At 40.8% G+C, this 17,363-nt stretch overlaps 1 pseudogene; it reads right to left on the bottom strand.

Moving 5' to 3' along the window:
- Positions 1-16,469, bottom strand: part of LOC108289988 — a 28,017-nt pseudogene extending 11,548 nt beyond the window's left edge.
- Positions 16,470-17,363: the final 894 nt, after the last annotated feature.

The following is a 17,363-nucleotide window of genomic DNA, read 5'->3' as shown; positions in this document are numbered from 1 at the left end:
CAGCACTTACTAAATATTTGTTGACTTTGGCGAATTATTTTTTGTTGAATGTACCCCAGCCACCTGGAGGGTCTCTTGGTTTCCTGAACTTATAGAGATTCCTTTGGTAGTAAATGGTTGAGGTGGTTGAGTTTGACAGCTGCCTTCAGGATTGATATTCTATGCTGTGTGTGGATGGTTGTGAGAGTCTTATTGCAGACTCAAGCTCTTAGTTGATTTCCAGTCCAGTGGCATGGAATCAGGGCTTGTCATCCCAAGTGGTTGTCTTTGTCCTCCTGTGGCTCTTGAGGGACCATCTCAGAGATTGCCAGTGGTGCTGCTCCATTGTTTGGGAGGGGGAGTACTAAAAAGGGTGGGAAGAATGGAACCCCTCACCCCTTATCGTTTTTCTGCACATCATTAGTAATGGGGAACAATGCCATCGAGGTGTCATCAGTTCTAATGTGGCTGGCTATGTTAAATGCTAGAAATAATAATGGAAGAAATGTGAGACTCCCCTTGCTGCAATGTGCGTTGCTGAGGAAATGAAGAACGTCGTATTCAAAACCTCATTTCCTTTCTTAACTACAAGGGATTTCACCATCAAAGGGCTTCATACCCAGACTTCCACCTTGTAAAAGCTTAGCCTGCAAAGCGAACCAGCAGAGGGCGCTGCTACCCTTCGTAAGAATCATTTGGTTCTCACCTGAAGACACAGACGTCTGAACTGTGAGTCAAAGATGATCAAGTCTGATGTTTATGATACTCCAGTTACAAACCTGAAAAGGGAAAGGTTTGTGATGGCATAATTTATGTGCTTTCTTTAAAAGTTAACAAAGCTTGTTTGTTTAAGCGTCTGTTTACCATGTAAAATTGTACATAGTCTGGGAAAAATCACCTTTCTGAAAGGCTGACAGGAGTGCTGGAAAACAAACTTAACATGATCCAAATGCATGCATCTGTTAAGAGTCATCTGAGCTATTAGAGGGTCATCTGAGCTATTAGAGGGTCGTAGGAAGTTGGCTGAGACTTCTCAGTGAATGTAGAAACACTGAGAAGGGAGGTCAAAAGATGATTGTGATAAGTTAATTGTGGGGTCTTTTGAGAATTATTACACTAAATGTCAAAATCTGACTTTAGCTCAAGTGAGGCATTCAGAGAAAGCTTTCAGCCAGCAGGAAGTTAAAGGATAGCATGTGTCTTGATCTGTAGGGACATAGCTGGTTTAGCCAGTTCTCTGGGCTACAGTCCTGGATTTGAGGGCCCTGGGGTTTTGAAAATTGGCACCACCTGAGGAGTTTGACCCTGTGCATTTCCATTCTTCAGCTGGGTTTTGGGTTTCTCTCAGTGTTTTGCCTCTAGACCTCAGTGGATGGTCACAGCAGTAACTGTGGGACCTGCTCCATACACCTCAAGACCTGTCTGTTTCTGTTGCTGAAATTGAAGCAGCTGATCAATATTTGGGGGATGGCCCTTCCCCTATCTCCAGGAGGGCCTGCTGCTGAAGGCTGGAGGGGAGCATCCAAGCTGCCTTGGTTGGTACTGCTGATAACCCTCCCTAAGTCTCTCTCAGGCCATGGGGGAGTGCACAAGACACTGTCCTGGCAAACGGAGAACAAGAGGTTTTCAGGAGCCAGTCTGGAGTGGAATGATATGAGAGTCCACGAAAGCAGACACTCCTCTCCAACGCTTATTGGGGATTCTTCATTCCTGACTTACGTTCCTGGCCACATACATTTCCTGGGAAACACCATTCTTAGTACCTGTTTCTTTAGTCCAGGGCTATTTCTAATGCCTCAAATTCTTTCATATTAATGATGGAAAAGTGTTTACTCCTCTGCTATTTCAAGTCAACAGAGTCAGAATTCTGGTAGAAGTTGGTGCTGCAAATTTTGAGTCTTGATCAGAAGTTTGAGTTGGGGTAGCTAAGTAATGATCAATTTACTATGTTAAACAAAAGGCAAATATTTTATATCAAGCATCACATGCAGCCTCCCTAATAAAAGATCCATGAATCATTTTTTCTTGCAAAGAATGAAACACTCCAAAGTTCCTGAGTGTTTAGGAATTTGCCTCTCCTCTCACTAGCTGCTCAGAAGCTGAAGCACTGCCAATGGCTGCATGGGGAATACCAGGAGGGGCTTGGGCTGCCTGAGAGCCACACCTGTGCCTTGGCTTCAATAGACTAGAACAGGCCTCAGCTGGCTTAGGGGCCAGAGCTTGGCAATGCAACACACATAAGCTGTGGGCAGATGTTGAGTATTAAAGAGTAGAGCAAAGGGGATGATTCTGAGGGGCTGGAGTGGGGTTGATTAATGGAGGTGGGGCCAATGCAAATTCTACAGTCTCAGTAGACCGCTGGCAAGAGAGCTGGTATTCTAACACTTTTTGTAGGACTTCGTGGAGGTCTTTAAAGACGGGGTAAGTCCCCATGTGTCTGGAGGGTTAATGGGAGGTCTTTTCATAGGCGTGGGTGTGGATTCGATGAACCTTCAAAGTCTTTTCAACATTCTGATTCTGTGGTCAAGGTTAGACAGACACATGTGGCCGCAAATTAAATAAATTAGGGACCTAATGGAATGTTTATGCTCTGCATTTTTAGTTCCAAATGGGAGATAGTCTGTTGAGTGCTGCAAGATTGATCCTGTCCTGTTTCTACTCCAAAAGCTGATTAGAATTGATTATCTTCATCTTGGCCTTAACATTTTGCTTTAAATAAATGTAGAAACATGTATTCTGAATCTCTCTGAAAAACCCAAAGCAAAAGACCTGAGAGAATGTACCATTCCAGGGTATTAAAAATGTACTTACTTGAATTCATTTATTTAACTCCTCCTGACACCAGTTCCACCAAGGTAATCTGGTTTTTCTGTCAACATTAAAAATTCATCCCACAAACTGCCTTTTTCTTTGTAAGTGCTTCTTGCTTGAAATGAGAGGATCTTGAGGCTTGATAAAATGTTTTGAATACCCAAGAAGGGCCTTCTTTTGAAGGCTTGTACAGTGCAGCCTCTCTCAAGATCTGAGTTGACTCAGATAAGAAAGGTGAACTGCATTTGTTCCAAGTAAAATATACATCTGTATTATTCACCATCACACCCTTATTCCATTACAAACAAATACTGACCTTGTTCTTCTGATGTGAAGCCAGAGGGAGTGTGAAATGTAGCAAGGAGAACAGTCTGATGCAGAAATATGAAAGTTCCAAGCGACAGAAACAACATTTAAAAGGCATAGAGAAGGGTCCCAAGCTGGTCTTTTCTAATTCTTTCTCTGCAGTAGACCCTGGGGAAAGTATCTCAAGAGTTATCAGTCACTTTGGAGAAGCTGCCTGCATTATTTCAGATTGCCAGTTGCATTTTTTGCACTCTAGGATCTGTGTCTTGGTAGTCGCTCTGCTTTTTCTTTTGGCCTTAAGAACTTCTCATGAGAACTTTGTGTGTGTGTATGTGAACTTTTGACCTAAATACTAGAAACCAGTTTGCCAAGCATGTTTCCTCCTTTCAGCAGGGCTGGGAGCTGCCCCTCTGTGATTTCTCTCAGCATGTTGTCCTAGGAAAAGGCTTTTGAATGGTGGACAAATTCAGCTAACATTACATTAGAAGAAAGATGGGGAACACAGTTTGGGAGAAAATGTACGAGATTTAAAATTTGGTGCTCAATGAAAATCATACCCAATGTTTTCTCTTGTAAAGTAGAGTAAGTTGAAGATTAAATGAGATAATATAGTTATTTCTCCTATAGTGCCATATACATCTTTCTAAAAAATCAATGCATTGTAGAATTTCATGCAGTAAAAATGATGAGGCTTCTGGGAAAAATTTAATTGGGTGAAATACAACACCTGTATAGTCTAGTAAGGAATAATCTTCTAAAACCCTAATGAAAGCTTTAAACATCTCAAGTCCCCAATAAAATTTTAAAAATACCATGGTACATAAGTGCTTCACCTTACAGAAAGCACAGGGTTTGCTTGGTAAGTTGTAAGTGCACAGTAGGGGCTTCTGAGTTACAGAGAAGGAAGAAAATAGTAGGACAAAATGTTCTCACACTTACGGTGCTATGGTTTGTCCTGTTTACCTTTATATTAATTTATAATAGAAATGCAGCATTTGTTGTTAGGCCATTTTCTCCTTTCTTTCAAAAGCTGCATGTATGGCTTCAAGTGAGATGAGAGGCTGATAGGTGCTGGGTGCTTTGCTTGGTGGAGTAATTGCTTTCAATGCCTGTGGGTGCCCATTGGCCCAATTCTAGTGGCGTATTTCCCTCTGGTGGCAGTTACTGGACTTTAGTCGTCATGGTCTGCATCATCATCAACATTATTTACACTTTCCTCAGGCTTAATCAGGAGACGCTGCAGCTCTCACAGTTGTTCCTGCTGATAGGTTTCTTTTGTTTGTGATGTACTGTCACTGATGGTGCACAACATGGATTCTGTTAGATCTCTTGTTTTGTGCTATCACAAGTTCTCTTGCGTCTTTGTAAATATTTTAGTGTTTTTAAAATGTTTTGTTGTTTTAAGCTTCTTCTCAAGACTTAAGGGTTTCCCTTCTCACTTGCTGCTTGGATTCATCTGCTCAGGATGCTTATTCCTGTTTGGGATGTTGCAGTGAATATTTTTAGCAAGAAAATTTGAGAGGACAGCACTGTATACACACTCATAGGGGAAAGCCTGCGGGTCAAGTGGGGTAAGAGAGAAAAGATGAGGTAGTATGTTTGTGTTTGTGTTTATCCTATGGTCATTGCATTCAAGGGGTCGGCGTTTCTGCATTTACCTGGTACTGCTAGGTGGTGTAAATCGTAGTCACCTTGCTAAAAATTGTATATGAACTATCATGATTTTGTGTCTTGGGGACTGTATCCCTGATTTATCTACATCATGTGAATGAACATGCACATTACAGGAAATGTAATGGCCTATCTTGTGTGTTAGGCCATTCTTGCACTGCTATAAAAAATATCTGAGACTGGGCAATTTATAAGAAAAGAGACTGAATTGGCTCATGGTTTTGCAGGCTATACAGGAAGCACGGTGCTGGCATCTGCTTGGTTTTTAAGGAAGTCTCATGAAGTTTAAAATCATGGCAAAAGGCAAAGTGGAAGCAGGCACTTCTCATGGTGAAAGCAGAAGCAAGGGAGAGAGAATGGCTGGCCAGGGGGAGGTACCACACACTTTTAAACCAGCAGATCTTGTGTGAACTGAGTGAAAGCTCACTTATCACCAAGGGTCCCGAGACATACATGAAGGATATACCCTCATGATCTAAACACCTCCTGTCAGGTCCCCTCTGGCTCCCCAAATTTCACATCCTTATATTGCAAAATACAACAATACCTTCCCAACAGTTTCCCAAAGTCTTAACTAATTCCAGTATTAATTAAAAAGTCAAAAGTCCTAATTTTATCTAGAGATGAGTTACTTCCACCTATGAGCCCATAAAATCAAAACAAGTTGTTTACTTCCAAGATACAATGAGGGTTTAGGCATTGGGTAAACATTTTCATTCCGAAAGGGAGAAAATTTCCAAAAGAAAGGGGCTACAGGCCTGATGCAAGTTCAAAACCTAGCAGGGCAGTCATTAAATCTTAAGGCTTCAAAATAGTTTCCTTTGACTTCATGTCCCACATCCAGGGCACACTGGTGTAAGGGGTGGGTTCCAAGGCCTTGGGAACCTTCACCTCTGTGGCTTTGCAAGGTTCAGCTCCCAGAGCTGCTATCACAAATTAAAATAGTGTGTGGCTTTTTCAGGCACAGGATACAAGTCACTGATGGATCTACCATTCTGGGGTCTGGTGGAGGGTGGCCCCCTTCTCAAGCTCTACTAGTTAGTGCTCCAGTGGGGTCTCTATGTGGGGCCTCCAGTCCTACATTTCCCCTCTGCACTTCCATAGTAGAGGTTCTCTGTGAGGGCTCCACCCCTGCAGGAATCTTCTGCCTCGACAAACAGGCTTTTCTATATATTCTCTGAAATCTAGGTAGAGGGTGGCAGGCCTTCATACTTGCATTCTATGTGGCTTCAGGCTTAACACAACATGGAAGCCACCAAGGCTTATGGCTTATACCCTCTGGAGTTGTGGCCTAAGCTATACTTGGGGTCCATTAAGCCACAGTTGGAGCTGGAGCAGATGAGATGTGGGAAGCAGTGTTCTGAGGCTGTATAGGGTAGTGGGGGCCCTGGGCCTGGCCCACAAAACCATTTTTCCATTTTTATCGCCTAGGCCTCTGGGTTTATTATAGGAGGGGCTATCGGAAAGGTCTCTCAAATACTTTTAAGACATGTTCTCCATGGTCTTGGCTATTAGTACTTGGCTCCCTTTTAGTTATGCATATTTCTCTAGCACTTTGTTGCTCTACAGCCCGCTTGAATTCCTCTCTCAAAAAAAGTGTTTTCTTTCTCTGTCACATGGCCAGCCTGCAATTTTTTTAAACTTTTATGCTCTGCTTCCCTTTTAAATATAAAAATCCCAACTTTAAGTCATTTCTTTTCTCTCACATCTGAATTTAGACTGTTAGAAAAAGCCAAGTCACATATTGAATGCTTTGCTGCTTAGAAATTTCTGCTGCTAGATACCCTGAATCATCACTCTGAAGTTCAAACTTCCACAGATTCCTAGGGCATAAACAGAATGCAGACAAGGTCTTTGCTAACGCAGAACACAAATGACCTTTGTTCCAGTTCCCAGTAAGTTCCTCATCTCCATGTGAGATCTCAGTAGCCTGGACTTCACTGTCCATATCACTATCAGCATTTTCATCATAATCGTTTAACCAGTCTCTAGGAAGTTATGAACTTTCCCTCATCTTCCTATCATCTTCTAAGCCCTCCAAACTCTTTCAGCCTCTTCCTGTTACCCAGTTCCAAAGTTGCTTTCAGATTTTCAAGTGTCTTTATAGCAATGTCCCATTCCTCGGTACCAATTTTCTGCCTTAGGCTATTCTCGCACTGCTATAAATAAATACTGGAGACTGGGTAATTTATAAGAAAAGATATTTAATTGGCCCGTGGTTCTGTAGACTGTCTAGGGAGTTTGATGCTGGCATCTACTCAGCTTCTAGAGAAGCCTCAGGAAGCTTACAATCATGGTGGAACGTGATGTGGGAGCAGGCACATCACATGGTGAAAGCAGGCGTAAGGAAGAGATAATTGTGGGAGAAGGTGCCACACACTTTTAAACTACCATATCTTGTGTGAACTCTGAGTGAGAGCTTACTTTTCACCAAGGGATGGCTCAAGCCATCCATGAGGAAATCCACCCTTATGATCCAAATATCTCCCACCAGGTCCCACCTCCAACACTGGAGATTACAATAAAACATGAGATTTGGTGGGGACATACATTCAAACAATATCATCTTGTAATGAGAAGAGACAATACATGAGAAATACGAGCATATCAGACATATAATATAGTAAGCGCTCAGTTAATGCAAGCTAATGATATATAAATGAACAACTATTTTGGATTGATAGCTCAGAAGCTTTTAGTAAAGTGGCTGAGATATGCAAGGAAAGACTTTCCATGGTGTCATTTGTGAAGATAATTAGATAAACTCCTGTGGAATGAAGTGTGGGGTGATGTACAAGAGACCTGGCTCAGAGTACTGGCTTTGCCATACAGTAGCAGTGTAACTGCAAGCACACTGCTCGATATCTTCAACTCTGAAAAATGGGGATTTTAAAACCCACTACAGGAATTTCTACCTGTGAATTCTAAATAAGAAAGTGAATGAGAAGGCTCTCTGAAAACTGTGAAACACCATGAAAACATACAGGATGTTAATAGAATCGCTTAAGAAAGCACTATGTGGAGGGTGAAAATTGTTTGCAGGTGTATAAAAGGAATTTTTCTCATACTCACAGGCACATGTCTTGCTTTCCAATTTTCAGCTCAGTGGGATAGCTGACCACGTGCCCTCCACAGGTTGATAGCGCAAAATTTCTATGTGTATGTGTGTTCCTTTTTGCCTAAGTCAGGAATGTGAAGCGGGGGATCTCTAATTAGAGCTTGCTTTAAGCCAAAGCGGGGTAGAGATGGTGAAACAGTATAGCACTATAGGTTGTGTCCACTCCCCTTCCCCCCAGTTTCCAAATTTAGTCCTCATAAGTCTACGGATAGTGTCTGAAATTCCTCCATGAGCTTGTTTCATTTTTGCTTTTTTACTTTGGGCAATTAAGCAGAAGTGATGTAAGGTGATGTAAGGTTTTGCAGTTTCTACATCATCAGGTGGAACACTTACACTGTATTAAGAAATTTGACAATCCTGAGGCTGCCATGCTATGAGGAAGCCCAAGCCACTACAGAGGCTGTATGAGGTGCTCTGCTCAACAGTCCCAGCTGAGTACTGCATCCCAGCACAATTGCCAAGCATGTGAATAAAGGAGCTTCCCGACGATTCCTCCTCCAGCTATCAGGTTATCCCTAGCTTAAGAGTTGCCTTAACTGAGGCCACAGACATGGAGAAAAGATAAGCCTCCCTGCCGTCCCTTGTGTGAATTACCCCTAGAATCTGTGAGCATAAACAAATGTTGCTTTACACCCCTAATTTTGTGGTGGTTTGTTATATACAGGTATTAACCAGAACAGAAGGCAACCACAAGTATCCACCTCAGAAAAAGACCACCACATCTTCTGAGCATTTTTACCTCACTCCACACACAGACAATTTAAAGTTATATGTAAGTAAAAGTACACACAACATCTTTAGTTGTATATGAATGAAAATGTTAACTGAATCATGCTGTAAAGGACTAGTTCATTTATTCCTAAAACTTTATGCAAACTGAACTCTGGGCAGCTATTTAAAAATAAGGATTCCAGAGCCTGCTCTCAGACCACAATCCCTCAACTCATCCTGGTGTAGTTATCAGTGTGTCAATGTTCAAAATCTCTCAGGCCACTCAAAGGTATGCGCCTGACTGAGAAATATTGAGTTAGAAATTCTACAAAAGTCATGAATATCAACATGCTATTGGTGTCAGGCTGATAAATTATTGATGAAAATGAAAATGTGTGAATCTTAAAGACTGATTAAAAACTGACATTGGCCTTGATTTCAAGTCTTTCAAAGCATATTTCAGATATGTTCACAAATAACCATGGTTAGTTGAAGTGTGACTAATTTGGAGATGTTTACTTTTCCAATGTATGCATTCTTCCTAAGGTATTAAACTATTAGATTCTTATGTGTCAAAGGATAATGGGCCCACAATCACCTAAGTGAATTAGAAACCCTCTTAACAGATTTTGAAAATAACATATGTTGAAACTGAATTGACACAAACCACCAGTAATTTGGAATCTTTCTGAGGCCCACGGCACAGTGAAACACATACAGTGTAACTACTTGGAGTTGCTCTCTCAGATTCCTAATTGCTCCATCCTGAGCCTTTCCTCTCCATTTTGTGGCATGGCTGGTCACATGGAGGCCATTCAAAATTGCACGTGGTCCTCATTAACACTTCATTGCTCTCCAACACAAAGTCTGATACTTGGTTGATTAATTGGATGCCATCAGCAGCCTTGGGGTGGACTTACTGAGAAGGTGAGACCACTAAATGAAGGCTGAAGGTGCCATGGTGTAGTACAAAGTTTCTGTTTAGGATATTTTTATTTTATGATGACTAGAATTGAATGTGTAGACTTTCCCCCAGAGTAGTAGGTGCCTGTTTAATGATTCCTCCTGCTTAATATAATGGGAAAACACCTTCTCCATTTAAAAATTCACTTTTTGAGAATTGTTAGAACCTGTGGTGAAAAGGGAGAAGTTTACTTTCTTTGAGTTGTGAGTGGGGAGATGAACAAACTACTGTGTGTTTTTATTTTTTGCCATTTTTGCCACCTTCACCAAGGATTTGACAGTATAGATTATGAGAAATGAGGAGTTTGGATTTTGGTAAGTTTTAAAGAATTTTACATAAAGGGTTATTGCATAGAACCTATGTAGTTTTAAAGTATTTCTGGTATTAAAAGGGGAGTTAGATTTTCCGAATCATGGGGGAAAAGCTATTAGACTATGGTGTCCTAGAGAAGCTCAGGACATATCTAACTATATTAATAAGTAGTAGTGGGTTGCATTTGAGAGGCACATGTGATTTAGCAGTAAAACAAAAGTGGCTATCTCTTGGAAATACTTGCCAAGCAGCAGCTAACTGGTTTGGGATGTAATAACCACAAGCCATGGTGTTTGGGCACACATGGGTACCATCTCAGCTGTGTGCATGATGCAGAGTTTTAGGTCCCTGAGGGCTGGCTTCAGTGGGGGAATGAGCTGGGTCTCAGATGGGACAAAGGGTTGCAGGCCAAGGTCCCAAGATGCTGTGAAAGTAAAATAAATCTAAATCTTTCATTCTCACCACCAGGGGAGTAAATATTGGTTGTTGGTGGGGAAAAAAATTCTTACTTTTTTTTTTAGTGCATGAAGTGCAGCTAACATACAGTACATAAACATACGCAAATCTGTGGATTGAAATTTCATTTCACTGGGGACAGGATAAGAGAAAAAAAGCTTAAGAAAATCTGGGGAGCAATAATGAGAAAAAAGGTTTAGATACACTACTTTAAATAGAGGAGAAAAGTTATCCCTGACAACAATATCTCAACAAGTTCAGACTTTTCCATTGTGTGGAATGCTATTTCCGAGTTCATAACCAGAAAAGCAGAGGCCCATGGCAGGGATATCACCAGACTCTCCTGAACAGCACTGCTGTTTCCCTCTTGACAGCCCCAGTGACATTCTTTGTATGTGTGGACCAATGACTTGGAAGGGGGTCTTCACTTAGGGCCCTTTTTATAAAAAATAAAAAGTTATATGCTAGACCTTTCTACCTCTCTGCTTCCCAGAAGATGGTTAGAAAGAGTGACAGTGCATCTTAACCTGGAGGTTGTTAAAATTAAGTTTAGCCTAGAGCTGCCTCCGTATATATTTTAAATTCAGACTAAAGGTTTCTCTGTATAAAATGAACTGTAATCTAACTGGATGTGTAAACAGGCCATAACCTACTCTTGTGCTAATCAATGAGTTTCAACCAGTCAAAGATGGCCAAGTGTTTAAACTGTGTTCACATAAGCACACAGCGAGGCACACACCAAGCTATAACCATTCTGGCTGTTTCTGTACCTCACTTCCATTTTCTGTATGTCACTTTCCTTTTTCTGTACATAAATTTTCTTCATCCATACAGCAGTGCTGGAATCTCTCTGAATGTATTCTGATTTGGAGACTGCCTAATTCCTGAATAGTTTTTTTGCTCAGTTAAACCATGTTAAATTTAGCTTGTCTAAGGTTTCCCTTTTAGCAGGTGACTGAGTGAAATCCAGAATGATGTTGCTAGGCCTCACTAGCTCCTGGTGTATAGAGGTCACAGGAACAGCCAGAATCTTCATCTTCTGGTTCCCACTTGCACCAGGTCATGAGGGACTACAGTGCCTCTCTTATCCCTTTTTAGTTATTTCTGGGAGGCCCTAATGTGTTTCTCTCTGTGTTCATGTGACCCAAGTATCTCATGTTTTCTTCTCCAGAGACTCTGTTGTTATCTACTGCTTACAGGGTAATTAAGGGAGGAGTCTTACCCATGCCCTCTTGCTGATGTGTGTTGGGTCTGACCTGCAGACTCTGACCCAGAGACAGATGAACAAATGCACTCAGACACAGATATCCACTGAAGGAGTGGGCTAGGGGTCCAGGCCACTCACAGATATCGAGGAGGATGCTGTCAAGAGTCAGCAGCATGGCCTGGAGGATGCTGTCAAGAGTCAGCAGCATGGCCTTCACCAGCTGGCGCTGCAGGCATTTATTCAGTACAGATTTAATAACAGAGGCTTTGAGTCAACAAACTTGTGGGTAATTAACATGGTCATCCTCCCTGGGGATAGCAGTCCTGTAGATGATTAAAGGCTAGGTTCCAAGGCCTAAGTGAACTAACTTATCTAGATCAGTTTCTTTATTTATCCTTGTTATCTAACCTAAGCTTTCAGGCACCAGATAAGAGAATCTGGCTGTTTTCAGCCAAATCCTGTTCTGAGGCTTTTGCAAAACTCTCTGGCCTTCCAAGAAAGTTTGTGTCCATTTTACAATTTTTCCCACCACTCTAACTGAACTTCTAAAGATGTTTGCACTCCAAAGGATCACAGGACCCCCTTGCCATTCACTACAGCCCCAGAACTCCCTTAGAAAAGGAAGGTCCTCCCCTCCTCAGGGTCCAGTGGAGCCTCTAGGTTGGGGCTGGAGTGGATGCTATGTCCTTCCTTACATTGTCCTCATCTCTGTCTCTATTCCAAATTCTTAATGTAAGATGAATTTCTTCTCATGGGATCCCTGTGTCCTCATGTTAATGAGCTCATCCATAAGGCACTGGGTGAGAGAATACCTCTGGCTTCACACCCAGACTCATGTCAGTTTAGGCTCCACAAGGACCATCCAGTTACAACTGCATGCTAGTTATCAGTTGATGAGTCATGTAAAAGTGAGCATTGGTACATGAGCAGTGGCATGCTCTTTGCCTGAAAGGAACTCATTGATTTATTAACATTCAGCCTCATATTCCCAGCATTTTCATAGGTTGTTCTTGAAAAATACCCTGGTCATTTAGAAACTGTAAACACCTAGATAAAAGGAAGAGGAAAATAAATAACTGGGAACTTTTAACAGAGCATGAGAGACATGTTTAAATAGTGACCGGGTGGAGCCTGGGTGGAAGAAGACACACTCTGGGAAGGGCTGACAGGATGGTGAGCTGTCAGGCGACCTCACAGTATCAGGAGAAATAACACTTTAAATATGTAACAGGTCCACACACCTCAGGCCTTAAACACACATGATTCTAATAATATTTTGTCTCACAGCTTTTAACTGTGTGGCAAAGTTTATTAGAAAATTTCCATTGTATGTTCTCACTCATAAGTGGGTATTGAACAATGAGAACACATGGACACAGGGAGTGGAACATCACATATCGGGGCTTGTTGGGGGTGGGGGGGTAGGGGAGGGATAGCAGGGAGTAGGTATATATCATTCTTAAATAGGAAAACTACATTCAGTCCAGCATCCACTTCCTTATTCCCTTTAGTTGCATCATAGGTCTCTCCAGCTCCTGAGCAAATAGGTTAACTTCACAATTAAAGAAAATAAGAAGCCAATGTATATATAAATAACCCTGTATTTCCACAGAGATATATTAGAGCAGAGCTGGCACAAAAGAAGACTATTATAAAGAAAACCCAACTTACAATTTTCTTTTCTTCTATTTATTTATTTATTTTTATTATACTTTAAGTTCTGGGGTACATGTGCAGAATGTGTAGGTTTGTTAAATGTAGGTATACTCGTGCCATGGTGGTTTGCTGCATCCATCACCCCATCATCTACATTAGGTATTTCTCCTAATGCTATCCCTCCCCTAGGCCCTAACCCCCTGACAGGCCCCAGTGTGTGATGTTCCCCTCCCTGTGTCCATGTGTTCTTATTGATCAACACCCACTTATGAGTGAGAATGTGAGGTGTTTGGTTTTCTGTTCTATTCACTATAGCAAAGACTTGGAACCAATCCAAATGCTCATCAATGACAGACTGGATAAAGAAAATGTGGCACATATACACCATGGAATTCTATGCAGCCATAAAAAAGGATGAGTTCATATCCTTTGCAGGCATATAGATGAAGCTGGAAACCATCATTCTCAGCAAACTGACACAGGAACAGAAAACCAAACACTGCATGTTCTCACTCATAAGTGGGTATTGATCAATGAGAACACATGGACACAGGGAGGGGAACATCACACACTGGGGCCTGTCAGGGGGTTTGGGCCTAGGGGAGGGATAGCATTAGGAGAAATACCTAATGTAGATGATGGGGTGATGGATGCAGCAAACCACCATGACATGTGTATACCTACGTTTAACAAACCTACACATTTTGCACATGTACCCCAGAACTTAAAGTATAATAAAAATAAATAAATAAATAGAAGAAAAGAAAATTGTAAGTTGGGTTTTCTTTATAATAGTCTTCTTTTGTGCCAGCTCTGCTCTAATATATCTCTGTGGAAATACAGGGTTATTTATATATACATTGGCTTCTTATTTTCTTTAATTGTGAAGTTAATCTATTTGCTTAGGAGCTGGAGAGACCTATGATGCAACTAAAGGGAATAAGGAAGTGGATGCTGAACTGAATGTAGTTTTCCTATTTAAGAATGATATATACCTATGTATATCTCTCTATCATTTCAATCTCTATCTTTAATCATAAACAGCATAGGCATTGACTTGTCAGAATAGATTTCTCTGTAGGTACAAATCATTAACATTTTACTTGTTAGATTATGGGGTTGCTGGAAAGAAAGAGGGAAACTTAGGTGGTCTAGAAGTATTTCAACTTTTTAACAACTGGTACAACCATCTTAGTGAATACTAGCTTAGTACTAGCTCTGACTTTTCCTTTAATTAGCTTTGGTTTGTTTATTTTGATTTTGTAAGCAGCTGGGGGCAGAACATGAAAATGATAACAGGTTTTGTTTTTCCTCTACACTAAAAATATGGGTAAGGATGGAAGTTTAGAGAGACCCTGGATTGGGTGAATATAGTCAGGGCCAAGGAAACTTTTGCAAACCAAATGGCATTTCTTTTGGAGGTCTCCTGATTTTAAAAGTTGTTTGCGAGAGTGATTTATTTGCAAAAAGATAGTGCAGGAAAGGTTTTTAAAAAGTCTTTGCTGTTGTAGATCACCCAAACAGTGTAAAATTTCCTAGGATTAGGTATGATTTCCAGACTTACTGTTTAGTTATTAAAAGACTCATTGGTCTTTTTAAGAGGGTCAATGGAATTTAAAAAAAATGGGAAAGGTCTTTTTACACTCTATTTACTTCAAACAGACCAGATATGCCAAGAAAATGTTCGCAAGTCTGTGTCTTACAAGGTAGACAGATTTGAGCTGTCTGGACCAGTAATGTTTATCATTTTGCTGTTTTTATGTTGCTGCTCCTTATGGTAGGCTCCTATCATCGTTCTTTTTCAGAGTAGTAAAAAGAAAGTAGAAATAAAAACAAAGCTTTTTTTTATTTCTAAACTTTAATTAAATCAGAGAGATTCAAAAGTATGATGATATTTCTTTTTACAGAATTGTACAATGAGTCCTAGTCCCCAGCAATCCTATAACCTAGCATATATATGTTTTTGGTTAGAAGTAGAACATAAGTATTATTCATGGTCCACTTAAGATAAGAGACATTCTCTTCCTTTTGCTGTAGTATGCAGCAAGGCCCAGCCTATTAAGAGCGGTTCTAGCAATAAGGTTTTCTTTTGTGGGCCGCCCACCCTCTTAGCATCCAATCTACATTCATACTTTTCCTCCTAAATCACCATTTCTGTCAAAAGGTAGCTTTCCCATTTGAATTCACCCCAGTGAGTACCCCATACTTGGAATCCCTTTAGCAAGTAGTTGGCACCATATCAAATTGTGATTATAGATTACTGACTAGACTTTATTTTTCAGAAATGAACCTTCCTATGGGAGTTCATTTATTTATTCATTCATTTACTCAACAAATATTTCCTGGGCATCTGTTATATACACTATGTTTCTCATTTGGGGGGCTGAATACTTATTGGATGAATGAATTAATAGATATAATGCTATTTGTTGGTGCAGAGCATCCAGCAATAACACACTTATTGATCTCGTGGGCAAAGGAGATAGATATTAAAAACTATATACATTAATTTTTATATTACATATTTGATTATTTGTGACTAATTAGTTATCATTACTATAGGAGCTATGAAGCAAAAGCATATGGCATGCTGACAATGTTGGAGAGGAAGACCTAACCTAGTCTAGGGAGTGAGGACTGGTACCTCTGAGGAAGTGTCATTTTAAGATGAGACCTGAAGGATGAGTAGACTTCACACTGGTAAAATTTCAGTGGGGAGCATTTACAGTTCTCCAAACATTCTGACATCTTTACATCTCTTGAGTTCAGCATAGTACCTTGTACTACATAGGCACTCAATAATAAGAATAAATAAGTCTAAAATTTAATTTAATTTATTAATTAAAATAGTTTTCTGAGTGTTAGGCATGGGGTCAGGTGGGTACCAAGGAAGTGGTGTCCGGGGAGGGAGAAGAATTTCCTACAGCATCCCCTGCAAATACCATTGGCTGTCTTCAGAGTCCTCCGCACTGCTGCCTAATGTTCTCTCAGCAAGTATACAGAGCTGCCTCTTCAGTCAAAATGAGTCCATTGGCACAAACTTCCTCAACTTCCTACATCCACTCTGCAAACTTCCTTTCTCTGCCCTCAGCCTCCTCTGATCTTATGTCTAATCTGGGAAGCCAAGTCATCTCTTCCCTCTCCCAGACTGATTTCCCTACCTGTGCACTTGATCCAATTCTCTTGACTCTCTTCGGGGCTGTGTTCAGACTGTTGAATCTAAACAAATCCTCTATTTTGCTTATGTCCTTGGTGGAATTCAGCTCCGCTGACCACATTTTATTCCAGCCTTCGAGCCTCTTTTTGTGATAGCACAGATCCTTGGTCCTCCTTCAGATGATGAATATTCTGTTCTTCTCAGTTGCTTTTCTTGGCTTCTCCTCCCACACTTGCACCTAACATGTTGGGAGATCAGCAGCCTCTATCCCCTGCCTTATTTTCTCCATGCTCCTTGAGAGATCTTATTTATTCCCCTTGTTCAGACTGCCACTGATAAGCACCTGACACCCAAATCCACAGCTCCAGTCCAGGCTTCATTCCTAGTCTCCAAAATGATTTATTTAACTGCCTTCTGTTTATCCCAACTTGTATTTTGTACAGTTGCTTCAAATTTGTTATGTCCAAAATGGAGCTCATTTTTATCCCCACAAACCAAACCTGTTCTTATTGCATTGTCTCCCTTGGTATAAAACACTGCTTTACCCAGCCGGAAAACTGACAGTCTCCTGTGACTCTGCCCTTCTCTCTCTCTCTTTTGTTTTTACTAAAACCTAATTTAAGAACAAGTCAGAATGTCTCCTTTATACCCCTCCTATTCATCTCTTTTGCTACTGATTTACTTTTGTCTTTCCTAATTTGATATCTGGATTATTGCAGCAGCTTCTGAGACCTCTCCTTTCAGTCTTGCGGGTCTCCAATCCATTCTCCCTGCTGCTGTTAGAGTGTTCTTTCCTAAATAGAAATCTAGTCATGTCTCTTTTACTTTAACCTCTTCCATGAGTCTCCACAGCTAAGATTAAATTCCAGGCTTTTTAGATGGCTTTTAAGTTGTTTCATATCTGGTTTTACCTTTTTAATAAATGTTCCAACGTATGCTATTGTTCCTCATACCGTTTGACACTTTTGTGTTCTTCACCTGTGTTTTCTTCTATCTGCAAAGCTGGTTTCTCTTT

The sequence above is a fragment of the Cebus imitator genome, unplaced genomic scaffold (genome assembly GCF_001604975.1).
Source record: "Cebus imitator isolate Cc_AM_T3 unplaced genomic scaffold, Cebus_imitator-1.0 Scaffold418, whole genome shotgun sequence".
In the NCBI taxonomy this organism is placed as follows: domain Eukaryota; kingdom Metazoa; phylum Chordata; class Mammalia; order Primates; family Cebidae; genus Cebus; species Cebus imitator.
The sequence above is the reverse complement of the archived record's forward strand: the minus strand, read 5'-3'. Positions and strand labels throughout refer to the sequence as shown.